The sequence below is a fragment of the Petaurus breviceps genome, unplaced genomic scaffold (assembly GCF_028583685.1).
Source record: "Petaurus breviceps papuanus isolate PSGF00001 unplaced genomic scaffold, PetGlider_PUasm1.0 90849, whole genome shotgun sequence".
Taxonomy (NCBI): Eukaryota; Metazoa; Chordata; class Mammalia; order Diprotodontia; family Petauridae; genus Petaurus; species Petaurus breviceps.
In genome coordinates, this window is record NW_027187361.1 from 14,259,761 (window position 1) to 14,278,452 (window position 18,692).

The 18,692-nt window shown below is 40.2% G+C and overlaps 1 protein-coding gene across 5 annotated transcripts in view; it reads right to left on the minus strand.

The window, feature by feature from the left end:
* The window catches only part of CSF2RA (colony stimulating factor 2 receptor subunit alpha), a 65,153-nt gene that overhangs the window by 29,525 nt on the left and 16,936 nt on the right, over window positions 1–18,692 (minus strand). For 3 of the 5 annotated variants that reach the window (XM_069072899.1, XM_069072895.1, XM_069072900.1), the window contains exon 1: window positions 6,925–7,049. The exons of 1 other annotated variant lie outside the window; for it this stretch is intronic. The gene's annotated coding sequence lies outside the window, so the exon portion shown is untranslated. Of the gene's footprint in view, window positions 1–6,297; window positions 6,418–6,924; window positions 7,050–18,692 lie in introns of those variants that run through there. One more of the 5 variants, XM_069072898.1, reaches the window with a different exon arrangement.

Consider the following 18,692-nt stretch of genomic DNA (forward strand, 5'->3'; position numbering starts at 1 on the left):
TTTCTTTCTTTCTTTCTTTCTTTCTTTCTTTCTTTCTTTCTTTCTTTCTTTCTTTCTTTCTTCCTTCCTTCCTTCCCTCTTTCCTTCTCTATAATGGGAAATATTTCTAAATATTACTTTTTGTAAGCAAAGATTTTAAATGTCATTTATATGTCAGTCATAAACCAAGTCTCATTATGGTACAGTTCAGGAGGGTAGACTCTCTACATGTCTAAAACAGAACTCATTATCTTTTCTCCTAAACTTCCTACCTTTCCTCTTACTTAGAGAAGGCTTCACTATCTTCCCAGTTCCCCACACTCACAACCTAGGAATCATCCTCAGCTCCTCACTATCTCTCACTCCGTATATTCAACTTGTTATCTAGGCATTGTAACATCTCTCCAATATACCCCCTTCTCTTCTCTGACATCGCCTCTATCCTGGGGCAGGCCCTCATCACCTCATGCTTGAATTATTGCAAGACCTTGCTGGCGGATCTGCCTAACTCAAGTCTCTCTCTACTTCAGTCTTTCCTCCACTCAACCGCTGAAGTAATTTTCCTAACACACAGGTCTGACCATGTCACCACCCTCCTATCCCTCCTACTCTATAAATTCTAGTTGCTTTCAGGATCAAATACAAACGTTTTCTTGGTAGAGATACTGGAATGGTTTGCCTTTTTCTTTTCCAACTCATTTTACAGATGAGGAAACTGAGGCAAATAGGGTTAAGAGATTTGTCCAGGGTCACACAGCTAGGAAGTATCTGAGGCCAGATTTGAACTCACGAAGATGAATTTTCCTGATTCCAGGCCTGGCAATCTACCCACTGCCCCATCTAGCTGCCCTTATGAATATCGTGCATATATGTATGTCTACATGGAATTCCCTCCATTATAATGTAAGATCCTTAAGTAAAAGGACACTTTTTACATTTCTTCATATGCCCAAAACTCAACACAGTGCTTGGCACATAGGGAGTGTTTAATAAATGCTTGTTGATTGGTTGATGTTTTATTCCCCTGGAAATGTTTTGAAAGTTGACTGAACTCCCAGGCCCTATGCATCCTACACAGTTCTGAGTATTTGAGAGTAAGTTCTCAGTAACATTGTTGGTCATCACTTCATTTCTCTAGATCTCTGACTCCTTATAAGAAGGGAGTGGGGTACAGAAAGAGCACTAAACTGACCAAATAACATTCCGGGTTAGAATCCTAGCTTTTGCCACTAATTACACTATGACTTTGTACAACTCATTGGACCATGTGATCCTAAGTCCAGTCTATGCTCCTATGACTAGAAGCTATCTCTAGTTCTTTTCTGCTCTTTTAATCTGTGATTCTGAGAAATATGCATCGGACTGAATGTCAGTTAGCCTGAGTTGTTATTCCTTAATGCATTTCATAGACCGGATCATTCCTAGTTTCCTTTCCTCTTAAATGCACAGTCATTCACTTACTATGAAATTTACACAAATTTACATTTATATAAATGAGGAAATCTACAAGACATATCAAATCCAGTAACAGATTCTCAGTAAGATCATAGAATCATAGTTTTAGAGCTTACAAAGGATATAAACATGACTGTAGGAGTGAAGTGGTTAGATTAGGGAAGACCTCCATTGGGACAGAACTGGAGTAAGGTCTCACTTGAGAAAGATCTAAGGATTTTAACACATTGCTATTCAAAATGAATTAACAGTGCGATATGACCCTCAATAAAGCTACAGTAATCTAATGCTATCTTAGACTGCATTAAGAGAGGTGTGTTGTAGGGGTTGCTATACTATACTCTGCATAGAATGCATCTGAATTCTTAGTTACATATTTCAGAAGGGAAATTGTTTAGGTGGTGAAAGGTCTCAAGATCATGACACATGGGGATTAGTTCAAGGAACTGAGCATAGTTATCCCAGAGAAGAGATGATTGGCTGTTTTCAAGTACCTAATGGCTAAGGAATTAAATTTATGCAGTGTGGCACAGAGTCCTGGAACATAGTAAGTACTTAATAAGTGTTTGTTGATTGATTAAATGAAAGTGGAAAGAGGTACTTTTGGTGTTGATGTCAGGAAAAACTTTAAACAATTCATACAAAGTGAATTGGGCTGCCTTAGGAAGGAGCAAATTTCCCCTTACTGTAAGGCTTTAGGCAAAGGCTAGATGACCATCCATTGGCCATATTGTAGAGAGAATTTTTATTCAGATATAGATTGAAGGAATGACCTCTTAATTGCCTTGTAACCCTGAGATTCTCTGATTCTATGGAATGTCCTTTAGCTAGAGAGTGCCACACACAAGCTCTGAACTAAAGGATTGATATCACCTAGAACCATATTTATGTCATTTGTCTGAGTAATACCAGACATGGAACATAGTTAAATGAACTGGCATATTAGTGCATATTTTCCTAAATAGATAATGTAATACGTAATGACCTGAATTGAATAATAGGCAGAATTAATTGTATTTCACAGATTGCACAGTACTTTTTCTGATCCCAAGCTGCTTCCTGAAATAGAAATCAATTATCTTGATATCAATATTATTTTTCCCCTAGTGATGCTATGCTTTCACGTCATGGAATATACTACAGCCTCCAAAAAATTATAATCACAGGAGACTCAAAGAATAATGGAGGGACATACAGTGGGTATAAATAGATTATAGCATATTACCCATCATGCCCAAGAAGCAATATAACAGTTAAGAACCAGGTAAATTTATGATTGGAAAAGGAGGTTGACCAAGTGTAGAGGAAAACAGCTTGAATTCTGCATTAGTACCAAATATTGTCCCAAGTTTGAAACGAAAACTTTGGGCACACTGATGATCTATGGATGTTTTATGGAGGATTTATAAGAGAATGTGGAAAAGTTACAGAGCATGAAGAAGTGGGAGTAAAATTTTAACTGCTTCAGTAGTATTCACATTGATGACATAATAGATCCATTGACCTGATGTCCAAATTTGGAAAATCATAGGATCCCAGATTTAGACGCCGCTAAGAAACATGAGGGCCAGAGTCACACAGGTAGTAAGTGAAGAACTGAGATTCAAGCCCAGATCCTTTGGCTCAAAAATCCAGCATTCTTTTCCTTGAAAAGGTAAGATTTTAAAGAGAAAGTGATTCATGGGAATAAATCTTGATAATCAATACTACCCAGTGGTGGGGGAGGAGAGGAAGAAATCTTTATCTTGCATGGTCAACTACTGCTCATACACTGGAAGTTTATTTTCAAGATACCATTGTGGAGATTGGGTCCTCATGAGAAATAATTCAAGTCAGCTGAAAATAATAGCAGAAAATTGAGATAATCTCTTCAAACCTTTTAGGTTTGCAGATCTGTCACTGAGCATTGTATGATTACTATAAGTGACTTTCAGGGGAATCTTCTACTTTTTGAATGTATGTTGCAATAACATCTATTCACATCCTGTTCAAATGGATTATTGTGGTCCGGAGGCAAGATTGGGATCTCAAAAACTCTTCTGGAGGAATGGAAGCTTGGGTAGACTTTTTTTTTTAGAGCAATCGGGGTTAAGTAACTTGCTCAAGGTTACATGGCCAGGTGTTTCTGGGTGGGTGCTAAGTGTCTGAGCCAGGATTCGATCCCCAGGTCATCCCAACACTGGAGCCGGTGTTCTTACTCGCTATGCTACCTGGCTGCTCCTTTGGTAGACTTTTAACAGGCTACATTTGCACTCAAAGGGACTGAAATGAAACTGAACGAGTAGCCGAGTCAGTGACCTTGTCTCTAATAGGCAGATGTACCCATCAAAATCTGAAAAATGCTTTATGCCCATATCCTTACACAAACATTTTACCAAGCTAGAGAAACTTTGAGAAGAGGTTTGGTGACCCAGGGTGACTGTCATTCATGGGAATGGCCTTGATTAATTTATAGAAGCTCACCATCATTAACTTGTCTGCAGGGTGATAGCTTTTGGAGAGAGAGGGACATCTGGACTGCAGTCTGCTTTGTTGTGGGTGAGGGATTCAAAAGTCTCTGGATTTCCTTCTCTTTTCTTTTTAAAATTTTAATTAGTTTCGGGGCAGCCAGGTGGCTCAGCGAGTACCTGGATCAATCCATGCTCAGATACTCAGTACCACACCCAGAAATAACTGGCCGTGTAAACTTGAGCAAGTTACTTAACCCCAATTGCTTAAAAATTTTTTTTAAATTAATTTGTTTGTTTCCTTTTAGTTTACAGGATTCAATTCCACAATTCCTTGAGTTTCACATTTTGTCCCCCTCTCTCCCCTCCCCCCCATGGCAGCATATAGTCAAATATAGGACCTGTAAATACTTTCACATTATACATTAGTCAGGTTATAAAGACGTATTGTATCAGCTGGAATGAAAAATGGTAAAGAGGACATAAAACCAAATAAGAGAAGGAAAAAGATCAGGTATTTTGCTTCCACCTGGATATAAACTCAGTTCTTTCTAGTTCTTTCTCTGGATGCACATATTTCTCTCCATCATGAGTCTTTTGGGATTGACTTATATCGCTGCATTGCTGAGAGGAGTCCAGTCTATCAGAGTTGGTGATCACACATACATTGTGTCTGTAATTGCGTACAAATTTCTCCTGGTTCTACTCTTCTCACTCAGCATCAGTTTGTATAAGCCTCTTCAGGTAAATATGAAGACCATCTGCTCCTCGTTTCTTATAGCACAATAGTATTCCATAACATGCATATACCACAAATTGTTCAGCCATTCCCCAATTGATGGGCACTCCCTTAATTTCCAATTCTTTGCCACCACAAAAAGAGCTGCTATAAGCATTTTTGTACATATGGGTCTTTCTCCCACTTCTATGATCTCTTTGGGATATAACCCTAGGGGTGGTATTGCTGGATCAAAGGGTATGAAAGTATTTATAGCCCTTTGGGCATAATTCCAGATTGCTCTCCAGAAAGGCGGATCAGTTCACAACCACCAGCAATGCATTAGTGTTCCAGTTTGCCCACATCCTCTCCAGCATTTATTATTTTCCTGTTTCGTCATCTTAGCCAATCTGATGGATTTCCTTTTCTAATAATCTTCCTCCCCCAGCTACACCCCCTTTTTGCCGCCTGTTACATGTTATCTTTCATTATTAGGATGTCAATTCCATGAGGTCAAGCCACAGTGCTTAGTACAATGCCTGGTATATAATAAACACTTACTAAATGATTGTAGACCCTCTGGTTTGTTGACTTTGGAGAGTATCCACACAACTAAATTGTATCTCCTTAAAGTGTGGAAGTTATAATAACTACATGAACATAGGCTGTAGTGAGTACAAGAAGTTCTCTGCCTTTGTCAGAACTACCAGGGTCGTAGAGAGTAAATCTAAAAGTGTGTGTGTGTGTGTGTGTGTGTGTGTGTGTGTGTGTGTGTGTGTGTGTATGTATGTAAAGAAACCAGTTTTGGAGAAGTATTGAGGTGGTCACCTGTGTCCCATGCTTCTGTGCCATAGAGAATTTGAGCCACTGATTTGGTATGAAAAAACTTTTAAAGTAGACTCAATTCTATCACTTTTTGTATGCTAGAATTTAAATGGATTTCCTTTTGCCCTAAGATTTTTTTTTTCAACAAAATTATTGTATCTTTCATTTGGGAGATACCCCAGGGGCCATCTAGTCCAATCCCATACCTGAATGGGAATCTTTACTACAACCTTCCTTCAAATAGTCATTCAGATTCCATTTGAAGGACACTAGCAAAAGAGTTGTAAACTGGATTCTGACCTTCTGTAGCAAAGCATTGCACGCTGCTCACCAGTGGGTAGTTTTCTCATCTGTTGAATCTGCTACCCATTGTTTTTTGCTTGTTTGTAGTGTTTGTTGTGACACACATTGATCTTTTATTCACTAATGTTTTCTCAAATTATTATCTAGTCATTATTCTTGCATTTTTTACTTGGATGGTAATAAGTTTAAAAAAATGTTTTACTTAGTCTCTGTCTCCTCTTACCTCTGAGGCTATTTTTAATGATCCTTTTTCTCTCAACTCTCACACCTTCACTAACCACCTTTTTTTCTCTTCTTCTTTCACTTTTTATGTTTCCCTGAGTTTTCTTTCCCTTTTCTATGATTTTCTGTTCCCCACTCCCAGTTCTCTTTACTGTTCTGCATTTGCAACAACTTCCCAATGACATTTCAATATAGAAAACTATCAAAAGCAGTGAGTCCTACACCCAATGACCAAGGATGCTGAAGGAGCTTTTGGGTGACCACAGCAATGCTGCTGCTCTGGGTACAGTGGTATTGTCTGATAGGAGTCAGTCAATGTAAATATGAGAAGATGGAGTAAACAGTTACCATTAATTTTCTCAGAGTTGGAGGGCTCAGGTTGTCAGAACAGCTTGTGGGGCCATAGACATGGGTTCAATCCTCGTTTAGATCATTTGACTTTACAGCCAACCAGCTTCCAAACATTTACTATTGGTTTCAAGAGAGAAACAGGTAAGAGTGTGACTCTATCAGCCCTAAACCATCACTGCAATTAGAAACACAAATCAAAGGTCATGAGATGACATTTCAATCAGAAATGCCTTTAAATACAGAAGAAATCTACCTGTCTGCCCAGAAAAATCACCTCAGATACAGATTCTGTGTCTTAGAGAAGAATTTCAAGTAGCAATTTCCCACTGATACTCAGGTCCAGACCACCAATTTTTCATTTCATGTTTTCCCTACTCTCTTTGGTCCATTCACACTGAGAAATTGATTTCTCCGTTCCCAGCTCCTCACAAACACCACGTTTATATTTAGAAGTTTTGCTCAAAGAACCTTTGGTATAGCTTTAGGAAATGTTAGTACTGGAAGAGATCTTAGAAGTAATCTAATATCACCCCTTCATTTCTCAGATGAAGAAACTCATTGTATTCATATCAGCTGTAACATGTCAATATAGCATGAAATCAAGTTGTATGGAAATTGTCTTACCATTAGCACTGTCTTTCCTTTTGCTTCGGTTTTCTCCCCTCCTGGCTGTTTCTGTGTAGAAGCTCCCTTTTAAGTGTTTTAATCCTACAGTGACTCTTTGTTCTTCTTTCTTGGTCTCTCCACCCCCAATCTATATAATTTCTGAACTTCCTCATCCTTGTTCAAAAAAACCTAAGTGATTTCTCCTCCTCATTGGTTATGGTGACAACCTCAAGCGAAGCAGATTATTTCTTTTTATTCAGTGAATTTGTGAATGATTCTCTCCCATCCTGATCCTTCACACACACACACACACACACACACACACACTCATATATACTGAGTCTATTTCCATAATTTTAACAAAGAGGAAACATGGTCATAAATCAAGTGAGATAATGAAAATGCTTTGAAAAATACAAAGCTCTCTACCCATGTAAAGACTTTGGCAGACTGTCATACCAGAATCTTAACTGCTGCAAAGGTGAATGAAGTATACAGTGGAATGGGCCATCTAATCAGTTTGCTTTCCTTGTGGGGAAATATCTCTCAAAGCACCATATAAAACTGATGCGCTTTCTTAATGCTGTCACCTTAGATGCTATTATATGTCCACCAGGTTTGTGTTCTATGTAAAAGTAACTGATCGTACCTTTAATCACCAACATTCTATTCCTCTCTTTTGGCTTGGACCTGAGCTCTTTTTCACTCCCCAGGTAACTTCCATTGAAGAACTTCCTAGCTTTCAAATTGAACAAAAGTATTTTCTTTTTCATCTGACACAACTGAGTTCTCCTGTGGCTCTGCAGACCTATCCTAAGACTTGTAAACCACTAGTAGACCTATCTAAAACTTGTGATCTAAGTACCTAAGCCTTGTGAATCTCAGGGTCTATGAAGAGAGTTGGTGCCTCATAATGATAATATATATAACTCTATAGCAGTTACTATGTGCCAGGCACTATGCCAAGTGATTTATAATTAATATCTTATTTCTCTTCACAACAGTCCTGCAAGGTAGGTGCTATTATTATATCCATTTCATAGATGAGGAAACCAAATCAAAAAGAGGTTAAGTGACTTGCCCAGGGTCACACAGCCAGTGTCTGAGACCAGATTTGAACCTATCTTCCTAACTTCAAGCCCAGCATTATCTGTAAATATTTCTAAGACTTGTCTTTTCAATGCCTATCCTTGTGAATCTGAACATTCAGAACCTAAATATTATAAGGAGAGTTGGTGCCTAAGACTAATATTGACTAATATTAATATTAACTAATATCGATAGAGTTGGTGCCAAAGACTATAATAAAATGAACCTGAGATGTCAGAGGTCTATCAAGGAGTCTCTGACACAGGGGTTACATATTGATGACTTGTTTTATTCATTCTTTAATTTATTTACTAATGTATTTATTTACTTATCTATCTATCTGTCTATGTATCCATCCATCCATCCGTCTGTCTATCTATCATCTATCTATCTATCTATCTATCTATCTATCTATCTATCTATCTATCTATCTATCTATCTATCTATCTATCTATCTATCTATCTCTTCATTTGTTCATTCATTTAGATTTGTTCTTATTTTATTTTTTTGAATTTAGACTTTCTTTACAAGCCGTAGTCAAGTAGGGATAGTGTCCTTGCAAGCACCAAGACTGGTGTGAGCCTAGAGTCCATAGAACATTATACAATTGTGCACTATTTTGTGTGGATGCAGATGTGCATGAAGATGACGAGCAGTGTTAGGTCAAAAGGGGACAATTTGCTGTTAATTTGGAAAATGCATGTGAAGTACTGGGGAAGGAGTTTAGGATAAGGGTCAGTGCAGTTGTTGCCTTAGGTGAACTTGAAACTATGGTGTCTTGCCAACTAATCAACTGACAAGACCTTGGACTGGCACCAACTCTGTACCAGGAAGTACTTCTGATGTATTCTAACAAAGGCAGAGTACTATAGTATTATTGCCTTCTTACTCATGAATACTATGTCTCTCAATGTGCCCTAGATTATTTTAACCTTTTTTCCCCTGCCATATCATACAATTAACTCATATTAAGCTAACTCTTCATTACAATTTCCAGCTCTTTTTCAGATGGACTGATGTCTATCCCTGCTTCCCCCATCTTTTTCTTTTTGCTTGGGAAGTTACTTTTTGGGGGACCTGAGTGTAAACTTTACTTTATCCTTATTAAATTTCATGTTATTAGCTTTGGCAAAGTGTACTAGAAAAATGAGCCCCAGAAATGTGATTTGCTCAAAGTCACGCAGACAAATGAGAGAATGAAGATTCAAGTGCATGTTGTCATATTTAAAATATCCTGCTTTTCCTACTAAACAAACCATGGCACTATTAACATACCATAATCCAAAGTAGAGTCGAAAGCAAAGATTTATTTGAACAGTCTAAGAAGTGAGCATTTCTTTTAGCTCCTTGAGATTCTTCAGAGTAGATTCTCCGTACTGGAAGGCTGGTCCCCTAAGAAAGGTGACAAATGTCACTTACTGCAGAGAGGTAGAGCTAAAAAACTACAGGAGGCAGAACTGGGGAATGAGTAGGGTCTTCACAGAATAATTGACCTCTTCTCAAGGAGCTCCAGGAGGCACAAAGCAAGGATAATGGTAAATAGTAATCAGTAACTCCTGGCAAGAATTTTCAGGTGAATGATGGGGCCAAAAGTAGCCAGTCTTATTTTTAATGGGGAGGCTTGGCTACTCAGGAAAGCATCTATTTGATTAGTGGATGAGATGCAAAATCTTTCTATGTTCATCCCTGAATGTGAAATAGTATATTGATTCCATTTTAAACTAAATTTTTAAATGTTTTGAGTCTTGTAGAGCCTTGAGTTCTTAGAAAGGTGGCAGCTGATGGCTATTGTTGGGAGGTGCCAACTGGGATACAGATGATTGAGGGTGATAATACTTACAAGGGAGGGGTCTTTAAGTATACCCAGTCTTTATGCTGTGAGGGAGTCTCTGACATCAGAAATAAATAAATGTGTTTCTTTTGGTGAATCTTCGGACCCAATCACCTTTACATGTTAACCTGAGTTTCATGTAGAAACTCTTGGTATTCATTATTACCCCTTTCTTATTTTTACTATGAATTAAGTTCCTGCATTCCGTTTTTTCCTCGAACCTGATTGGACTATATAGCAAAACCCTGGTAAGAGAAGGTTAAGTGAGCTCTAGGAAGTACAAGAGTGTGAGGGCCTCCAGTTTTCCTGGTTCTCATTCTCCTGTGATGTCATCGTGGTGAGTGTGGGTTTTCATGGTCTCTGAACCAGTCAGGCATTGTGAATTTCCTATTCCCCTCTCAGTCACGAAGTTTCTTCTAGAATATGAACAAGTGATAACAGCATTGACGTTTAAATTGGTCTCATGCTCCTTATCGGACTGAGTCCTGGTCAGCTGAACTTCAGCTTGTGTCCTGTTCTGTATGTGGAGGAGAATGCTTGGAGAGGGGAGGGTTACTGCAGTGTGTGTGTGTACAGTGGAGATGTACAAGGCATCCTTAATCTCAGGCAGTTTATTCCCTCTGGTCCAGGCACTTTACTGCTGGGTTTCAGACAATAAATTCTACAAATATAAGATGAGAAAGGTGTGGCTATTTGTCAATTCATCAGACAGTGTTCCAGGGCTTTAGTGCATTATAAACACAATGCAAGTCAACAGTGTGATCTGACTATCAAGAAAGCTAACTGATCTTCTGATCTAATTGATCTAAATTATCTTCTGGTCATGCACATTGGCCCCCTCAGGCATAATCTTCAGGAACCAGGGGATGTTAGTTATACTGTCCCTGCCCTTGTTAAATCACATTTGATGAGTTGTGTTTAGTTCTGGACGCCATGATTTAGTAAGGACCCTAATAAGTGTTCTGAGCCCACTTGGAATGGCCATGAAGTTTCCAGAGGTGCCACCACCAGAGGCCGTCCTATCCCCACTTTTGTTTCCCTCTCTCCCCCTCCCTCAGTCCCCAGGCTCTGCCAGATGGGAGAGGGTAGAGTAGGTTCAGCCCATGCTATTTTCTTCCTTCTGCCCCTCCCCTGCCCTGAGCCCAACTGGGATGGCTGCACAGGAAGAACGCCTTTCTACCTCGCCTGGACTGTTCGGCGGCGGCTCATGACAGTTTGAATGAAGTGGAAGTCCAGAACTCCATTCCTTCTAGAGATGAGGATCTGTTCTGTCCCTGCCTTCTAATATCCTTCAGGCCTTAGCACCTTCCTTGCCTCTGTCTTGTCTTTCAGTCTTCTAATATTGTTATCTTAATTATTCAAGTTATCTAAAGAATTCTGGCCCTTTCTATTTGCCCTACATCTGAACTTTGCTGTATGTACTCTCCCTAACTGGAGTTAAACCCCTTGAAAGTAGGGATTATCTAGTTTTTTTTCTATGTCTACCCCCATTATCTCCTCTTTTAACCCTGTCTGTCGTGAAGAGATTTCCCTTCTCTTGATCAAAGCAAACTCCTACCTATATAGAAGGATACCATTCCACTCTGTTTTCTGGTCTCACAGATCCTCCCCAGATCATCTGTCATTCCCCTTTAGCTCTCTCTCTCTTTCTTTTTGGAGGGGGAAAGGCAAGACATTTGGGGTTAAGTGACTTGGCCAAGGTCACACAGCTAGTAAGTGTGTCAGAAGCCAAATTTGAACTCGGGTCCTCCTGACTCCAGGGCTGGTGCTCTATTCACTGGGCCACCTAGCTGCCCCTAGCCAACTCATATCTTTCCCATCATTCATGGTTAAACTCCTTGCAAAGGAGTGCCAGTACTTCCTTTCCTCTCATTCTCTTAACTCTATTCTGTCTTCCAAATTCATTATTCAATTTAAACTGCTGTCTCCTAAATTACCATTAATCTCTTAATCTACAATTCTATTGGCCTTTTCTCAATTCTCTTCCTTCTTTACAGCCTTTTCCACAGTCAATTCCCTTCTTCAACTTGATATTCTCTTCTCTCTTCATTTTCAGGAAACTGTTTCCTCCTGGTTCTCCTCAAACCTGTCTACATCTCTCTTCTCATTCTTCTTCCAGGCCATTCTCAGTAAATGTAGGTATTCCCCCAAAGCTCTTTTTAGAAGCCTTCTTCTTTTCCCCTTCTTTCTTTTTTTTTTTCTTTTTATAATCAATGTTTATTAATTTTTTTCTCATTTTATTTTATTTTTTCCATTTTCAAATGCTTTATTAACTTCTGATTTACATCATTCATTTCTGCCAGATTTTGAGTTACAAATTTTCTCCCCATTTTTCCCCTAACCACTGTCCCAAAATAGCAGTCCCACAGGATGTCTCTCCTCCAATCTGCTCTGTCCCATATTTTCTCCCATACCCCTTCGAGTTTTCCAGTAGGGCATGGTGGATCTCTATGCCCCAGTGCCTATATATCTTATTTCCCAATTACAAGTAAAATAGTATTAATAAAATATATATTTAAACATTTGATTTTAAAACTTTGACTTCCAGATTCATTCCCTTCCTCCCTTGTCACCCACCCATACTGGGAAGAGAAGCAGTTCAGTATAGGTTGTACATGTGTAACTAATGCAAAACAATAACATAGTAGATATATTGTAAAAGACTGACTGTATTTCCCTCCCTCCTATCCCACCTCCTACTTGTTCTATTCTCTACTTTGATCCCTTTTCAAAAGTGGGTGCTTCCAACTTCCCTCCCCTCTCCCTCCCCCCGGCCTGCCTTCCCTTCCATCATTCCCCCTCTCATTCCCTTCCCCCCTACTTTCCTGGAGGGTGAGATACCATATTTAGTGTGTATTTCATTCCCTCCCCAAGCCAAATTCAATGAGAATAAGGTTGACCCATTCCCTTTTGCCTTCCTATTCTTCCCCTCCATTGTAATCATTTCCCCTTGCCTCTTCTATATGACATAGTTTACCCCATTCTGTCTCTCCCCATCTCCTCTCATTATATTCCTTTCTCCCCTCTTAATTTTACCTTTTAAGTATCATCCCTTTCTATTTAATTGGTCCTGTACCCTCTATCTATGTATACCTATAAACATATATACACATATTCACATATGTATTCATATGCCCATATACCCTCATATATAGACACATACACACACACATATGTGTGTGTGTGTGTGTATTTCTATTCCCTACAACTATTTTTATACTGAGAAAAGTTTCATCAGTTATAATTATTGTTTTTCCATGTAGGAATGTTAATAGTTCAATTTTGATAAGTTCTTTATGATTTCTTTTCCCTGTTTACCTTCTCATGCTTCTCTTGCTTCTGGTATCTGAATGTCAAATTTTATATTCAACTCTGGTGTTTTCATCAAGAATGCTCGAATGTCCTCTATTCCACTGAATGGCCATATTTTCCCCTGAAACATGATGCTCAGTTTTTCTGGGTAGGTGATTCTTGGTTTTAATCCCAGCTCCTTTGACCTCTGGAATATCATATTCCAAGCCCTTTGATCCCTCAGTGTAGAAGCTGCCAGATGCTGGGTTATCCTGATTGTGTTTCCACAATATTCAAATTGTTTCTTCTGGCTGCTTGTAATATTCTCTCCTTAATCTGGGAATTCCGGAACCTGGCTATAATATTCCTAGGAGTTTCTTCTTGGGATCTTTTTCAGGAGGTGATCAGTAAATTCTTTCAAGCTCTATTTGGCCCTCTGGTTCTAAAACATCAGGGCAGTTTTCTTTGAGAACTTCCTGGAGGATGATTTCTAGGTTCTTACTTTGATCATGGCTTTCAGGTAATCCAATAATTTTTAAGTTATCTCTCCTGGATCTATTTTCCAGGTCAGTGGTTTTTCCCATGAGATATTTCACATTGCCTTCTATTCTTTCATTTGTTTGGATCTGTTTAACAGCATCTTGATTTCTCATAAAATCATTAGCTTCCATTTTCTCCAATCTAATTCTGAAGCAATGATTCTCCTCATCGAGCTTTTGAGATTCTTTTTCCATCTGACAAATTCAGCTTTTTAAGGCATTCTTCTCATTGCATTTTTAAGCCTCTTTTGCCATTTGAGTTAGTCTGTTTTTTAAGGTGTTATTTTCCTCAGTCAGGCTGTTGACTCTCATTTCATAATTTTATTGCATCGTTCTCATTTCTCTTCCCAATTTTTTCTCCACTTCTCTTATCTGCCTCTTAAGGTCCTCTATGGCTGTAACCAGCTCATATTTTCCTTTGAAGCTTTTGGTGCAGGAGTTCTGACTTCACTGTCTTCCTCCTGTTCCATGCTTTGCTCTTTTTTGTCCCCAAAATAGGAGTCTAATGTTGGAATCTTCTGTGTGCTTTGTTTCCTTTGCTGGGTCATGTCGCCCCTCAGTCACTTGACCCTGGGCTTTTTGCCACAGTAGGACTCTGCCACCAGACAGGAGACTTTGTCCCAAATGCGGGGGTTTTCTCAGCTGCCTGAGGTATTAGTTGGGAGCCCTTGCTGAAGTTTCCACACGCTCTGGCAAGCTGGTCACACACCCCAGGACCTCCACCCTAGACTGCAATCCAGATCCAAGCAGGTTAAAGCAAGAGCAATTACCCCTCAGACTGGTGCTTGGTCCCCCTACACTCTGCAGGCCAGGAGCTGAAGCTGCCACGTGGAGCTGGCTGGCTGTGGCGTCTCTGTGGCTTCTTGCCCCGGGGGCAAAAGCTGATGCACTCCCACTTACTGGGTTCCAAAGTCCAGACTGCACTGACCTCTCACTTTGTCCTTTACATCTGTGTGTTGATAAATCTGGAAATGGCCACAGCTGCTGCTGATCTGAAGCTCCTCTGGCCAGCGGCTGGTCAGACCCACCTTGGGGCTAAAACCTGTGGCTCACGTGGGCCTGGGCTCGGAGTGCTGCCCTGGCCGATTCCTGCTGGCCTGCCAGCCTGTCCTCAGTGGGAGGTTAGCTTCTATGTGTCATTTTGTGGGTTCTGCAGCTCCAAAGCTTGCTCAGAGTCCCCTTTTTACATTGATTGGGGAAGGTGGAAGCCGGAGCCATGGAGAGGACCTGCTTCTACTCCGCCATCTTGACTCCATCTTCCCTCCCCTTTCTTTCAATGGCTGATCTCATTGGCTTCTATGGACTTAACTATAATCTCTTTGCCAATGGTTTTGAGATCTATTTATCCTGTGCTAACCTCTCTCTTAAACTCTAGTTAGTCTCTCATCTCCAACTCCCTATTGGACATTTTAAGCTAGGTGGTTCTGTAGCCACGTGAGGTACAACTTGTTGAAATTGAACTCATTATGTTTACCCTCAAGCCTTTCCCTCTTGTATTCAATCTACTTATGGAGCCACCTATGAATAATATTATTTAAGGACATGTCTAAGGAAAAGAGATTATTAGGCAGACAGGGCGATTAGCCTGAAGAGACTGTTTTTTGAAGACACTGGAGAGGGCTTTTTTTTTTTTTTATCTTACCTAGCTTTGATCTAACAAAACTGATCATACAAATTAGCATGGGAATATATGAAAATATAATCTTTCAAGCCTCAAGAAGGAGTTAGTCCTTATAACCAGGCCATAGGGAAAAAAGGTAAAGTCATGAAGTGAGAGATAGACTTTGCCCCTATTCTGTTAATGTTATGATGTCCCAAGACAGGGGAGCAGTATTATGTTACAATATAGTATATGTATGTGACTTTAATAAAATTAAGGGTTAGAATGAAAACTGATAGTCTGGAAACTGACATAAACTGGAAACTGAGATAAGCACAAAACTGATATAGAGTTACATAACTTTTGCCTGTATGGAAGGATTTAAAGATAGGAACCTGCTTTTCCTCTTTTTATTTTTCCTGCTGGGGGTGACATACATAGAGCAGCTGGTGGCGCGTAGACTTCAGTCAAGCCTTTCATCGAATGGAATTCATATTTCCCTCCAAGAGCATGCATTTTAATTTTGTTTATTTTATGCAAGCCAAATTTTTTAAGGAGAAATCTGAGGTAGCAGTTTGCAATCTGTTAAGGTGTATTTTTATCAAGGTCGATGATCTTGCATATAAAGACTTGCTAGAGAATTTGGGGAGTAGTCTTGTTCAGCAGTTGTTACTGCCATAATAGACTTGGACAGGTCTGATTGAATTGACTGATTTTCTTACGGAACTAATTGGATTGCTTTGTAGTCATTTTCCCATAAAATATACATTCTTTCTTCAAATATAGTAAGCTATGTAAGCAGTGAAGGAATAGGGATTGAATTCTCTCAAGTATGGTTGTTGACACGATTGAAAAACAGGATGTCATTCAAATTTTCAAATCTAAAATTCTTGTTGGGGTAAACTTAATATAACATTGATTTGAATCTCTAAATTAGCCCAAGGAAGAGAGAACAGAGGGGAAAAAAACCTGAATCATCTAAGAAATTTGATTTTTTGTCTCTTAATTTCTTCCATTCACCTTTGGAGTCCTTGCCCAAGTGGTTCATTTTCTTTTTTTTTTTTCTAGGACTCTACTTTAACTTACTTGTAGTGATACTGTCTTATTCCAGATTAGTCGAGTGGGCTTTAGTAGTTCTTCATTGTATTTAGACTTTTCTTCTGTTTAATTCTATCTCAACCCTTAGTTGCTGGTTTGGAACTTTGTGCTAAAGATAGGCTCCAATTCGATGGGGTGAGCAGGGCCTGATTTATTCTGTTCATCATTAGTCTGCTCCCCTACCACAGTTCTAGACTGGATGACTAGTTCTTGGTCCCCCTCCCTGCCTTGGTCCCCATCTATATTCCTATCCTAGGATAGGGAGCTGGGTCTGAACCTGGAACCCTGCCCTAGATAAATAGATAGACAGACAGATAGATAGATAATGCATTTATTAAGCACTATCAGAGGAATATGCTAAGGCAATGTGGTAGGGAAAGAGAAAGAGGGGGAATCTGGAGAAAGTTGGAACAGAAGTATGGCTAGGGTCCCTTCCCAACAGTGGTCCTGGGGAGACAGTCACTGATTAAAAGAGGAGCCCAACTTCATTTGCCTCTGTTTCATTGGGGTCTGATATGGTGCTGACCCCCATTCTGTTTCATCTCTTTCAGTTTGACTAGCAGAGTTTAGCTCTGTCCCCTGCTGTGGTTCTGATCTAGAAATCACACTGGTTTCAGGCCTCCTGAAAGGCCCTGAGCATGTGCTGCCTGGGGGTTGTCTTCTCTACCTGTTTCTTTGGGCAGGAGTTGATTTTGTTCCCTGTTTTGGCTTCCACAGAATATCAGAGATTGTACTTCAGGACTCTTGGAGACCCTTCCCTTCCTCCCCCCTCCCCCCATCCTCCTTCATGCTTCCGCTTGGGGCAGACCTATCTGTCTATTTGGGCAGTGACCTGTTAGGATGGATTTTATCTCCTAATGCCTCCAACAGACCCATCCCTTTCCCTATTTAGTTCCCTTTTACTAGAGTTTGCACTAACCTTAGGCACTCTGGCTTCTGGTGAACTTTTATACTGTCCTGGGCTAAAGGAAGAGGCTTACTGGTGTTTCCCTTTTGTTTTACTAATCATTGATTCATCTGGTGCCCTTTTAAATATTTGCTGGGGAGTTTCTTAGGGAAGTTGGGCTTGGTTGTAACCTTTTGTGCTGCTCTTTATCAGAACTCACTGCAAGCAGATTCTTCAAGGAAGCTCCAGTTCTGTCCTCCTCTAGAAGGGGAAGGCATGACCTGAAGCACAGAGGATTTTCCTTTCTGGGAATGTTTAACTTTGGTGATTAAAACTGTGGCTACTCTAATCCCACAGATTGTCTCCTTGCTTGTTCTCTTTCTCTGGGGAACAGAGAGGGGAAAAAAGGCTAAATTTGGTGCATCGAGGCAAGACAACTAAAATTAGAGCAGAATTGTGAGAGACAGTAGGATGATCCCCTCACAGTGTATTCATCTGGTTTTCCAAATTAGGTACAGAAGGTACAGCACTCACAATGTTACAACTTATCACAGATAATCAAAATACAGCATTCACAACAGCTCATCACTAAAATGGCCACAGAGTTTTCACCACAGTGGTCACAAAGTTTTGAACAAAGAACAATCATTTAGTAACTAAATCATTCAATCATCCTTAAGGAGGCTTGCCTCACTAAGAGACACAAAGTAGAATAGTCAAAGTCCTCCACTCATGGGGCACACCAAGTTACAAATCAGTTTCTATTCAGTCATCATTCACTATTCAATCATCAGAAAATACACAGGCCCTCTCTACCCCTAGGTCACTGTAAACTACAATCTTCTCAGTCAGTACACAGTATCCAAGTAAAGTCTTTCAGCTTGACTCAGGGTGGTCTCTCAGATTCCCTGGATTCCCTTCCACGCTCCCAGGTCCTACCTGGATTCACCAAACTGTCACCTGGGTTCAAAGGCAGGCAGTTCCCAGGTCCTTGTCCAGCTCTCCATGTACTTCCCACTCCACGCTAAAGCTCACAGTGTCCAGTCCACCTTACATCCTTCACAGTCTCTGTTTCTGGGAAGTTAAAGCTTAGCAAAGCCACAAACAGGTTCATATAAAGTACCAGCATCACAGTCATGTTTTCTTAGTCTGTGACAGCTCCATCTGGCCCTTGGATGTCCTTGGCAGCTCCCAGAAGCTCCAGCTCTCCCTCAGACTCAGCAGCTCCCCAGCAAAAGCTCCAGCTGGTTCCCAGAATCAAAATCACCTCATCTACATTCCCAAAGTCAAAATCACTCTCTCCAGCCTGGGGGACCCTTCCTCTTCACCCTCCCTGGAGGCAGCAGCTTCTGCCTCCATGAGGCTTGCTCCAAGAAGATCTGACTGACCCAGCAGGGACTTCTCCACACACACACACACACACACACACACACACACACACACACACACAC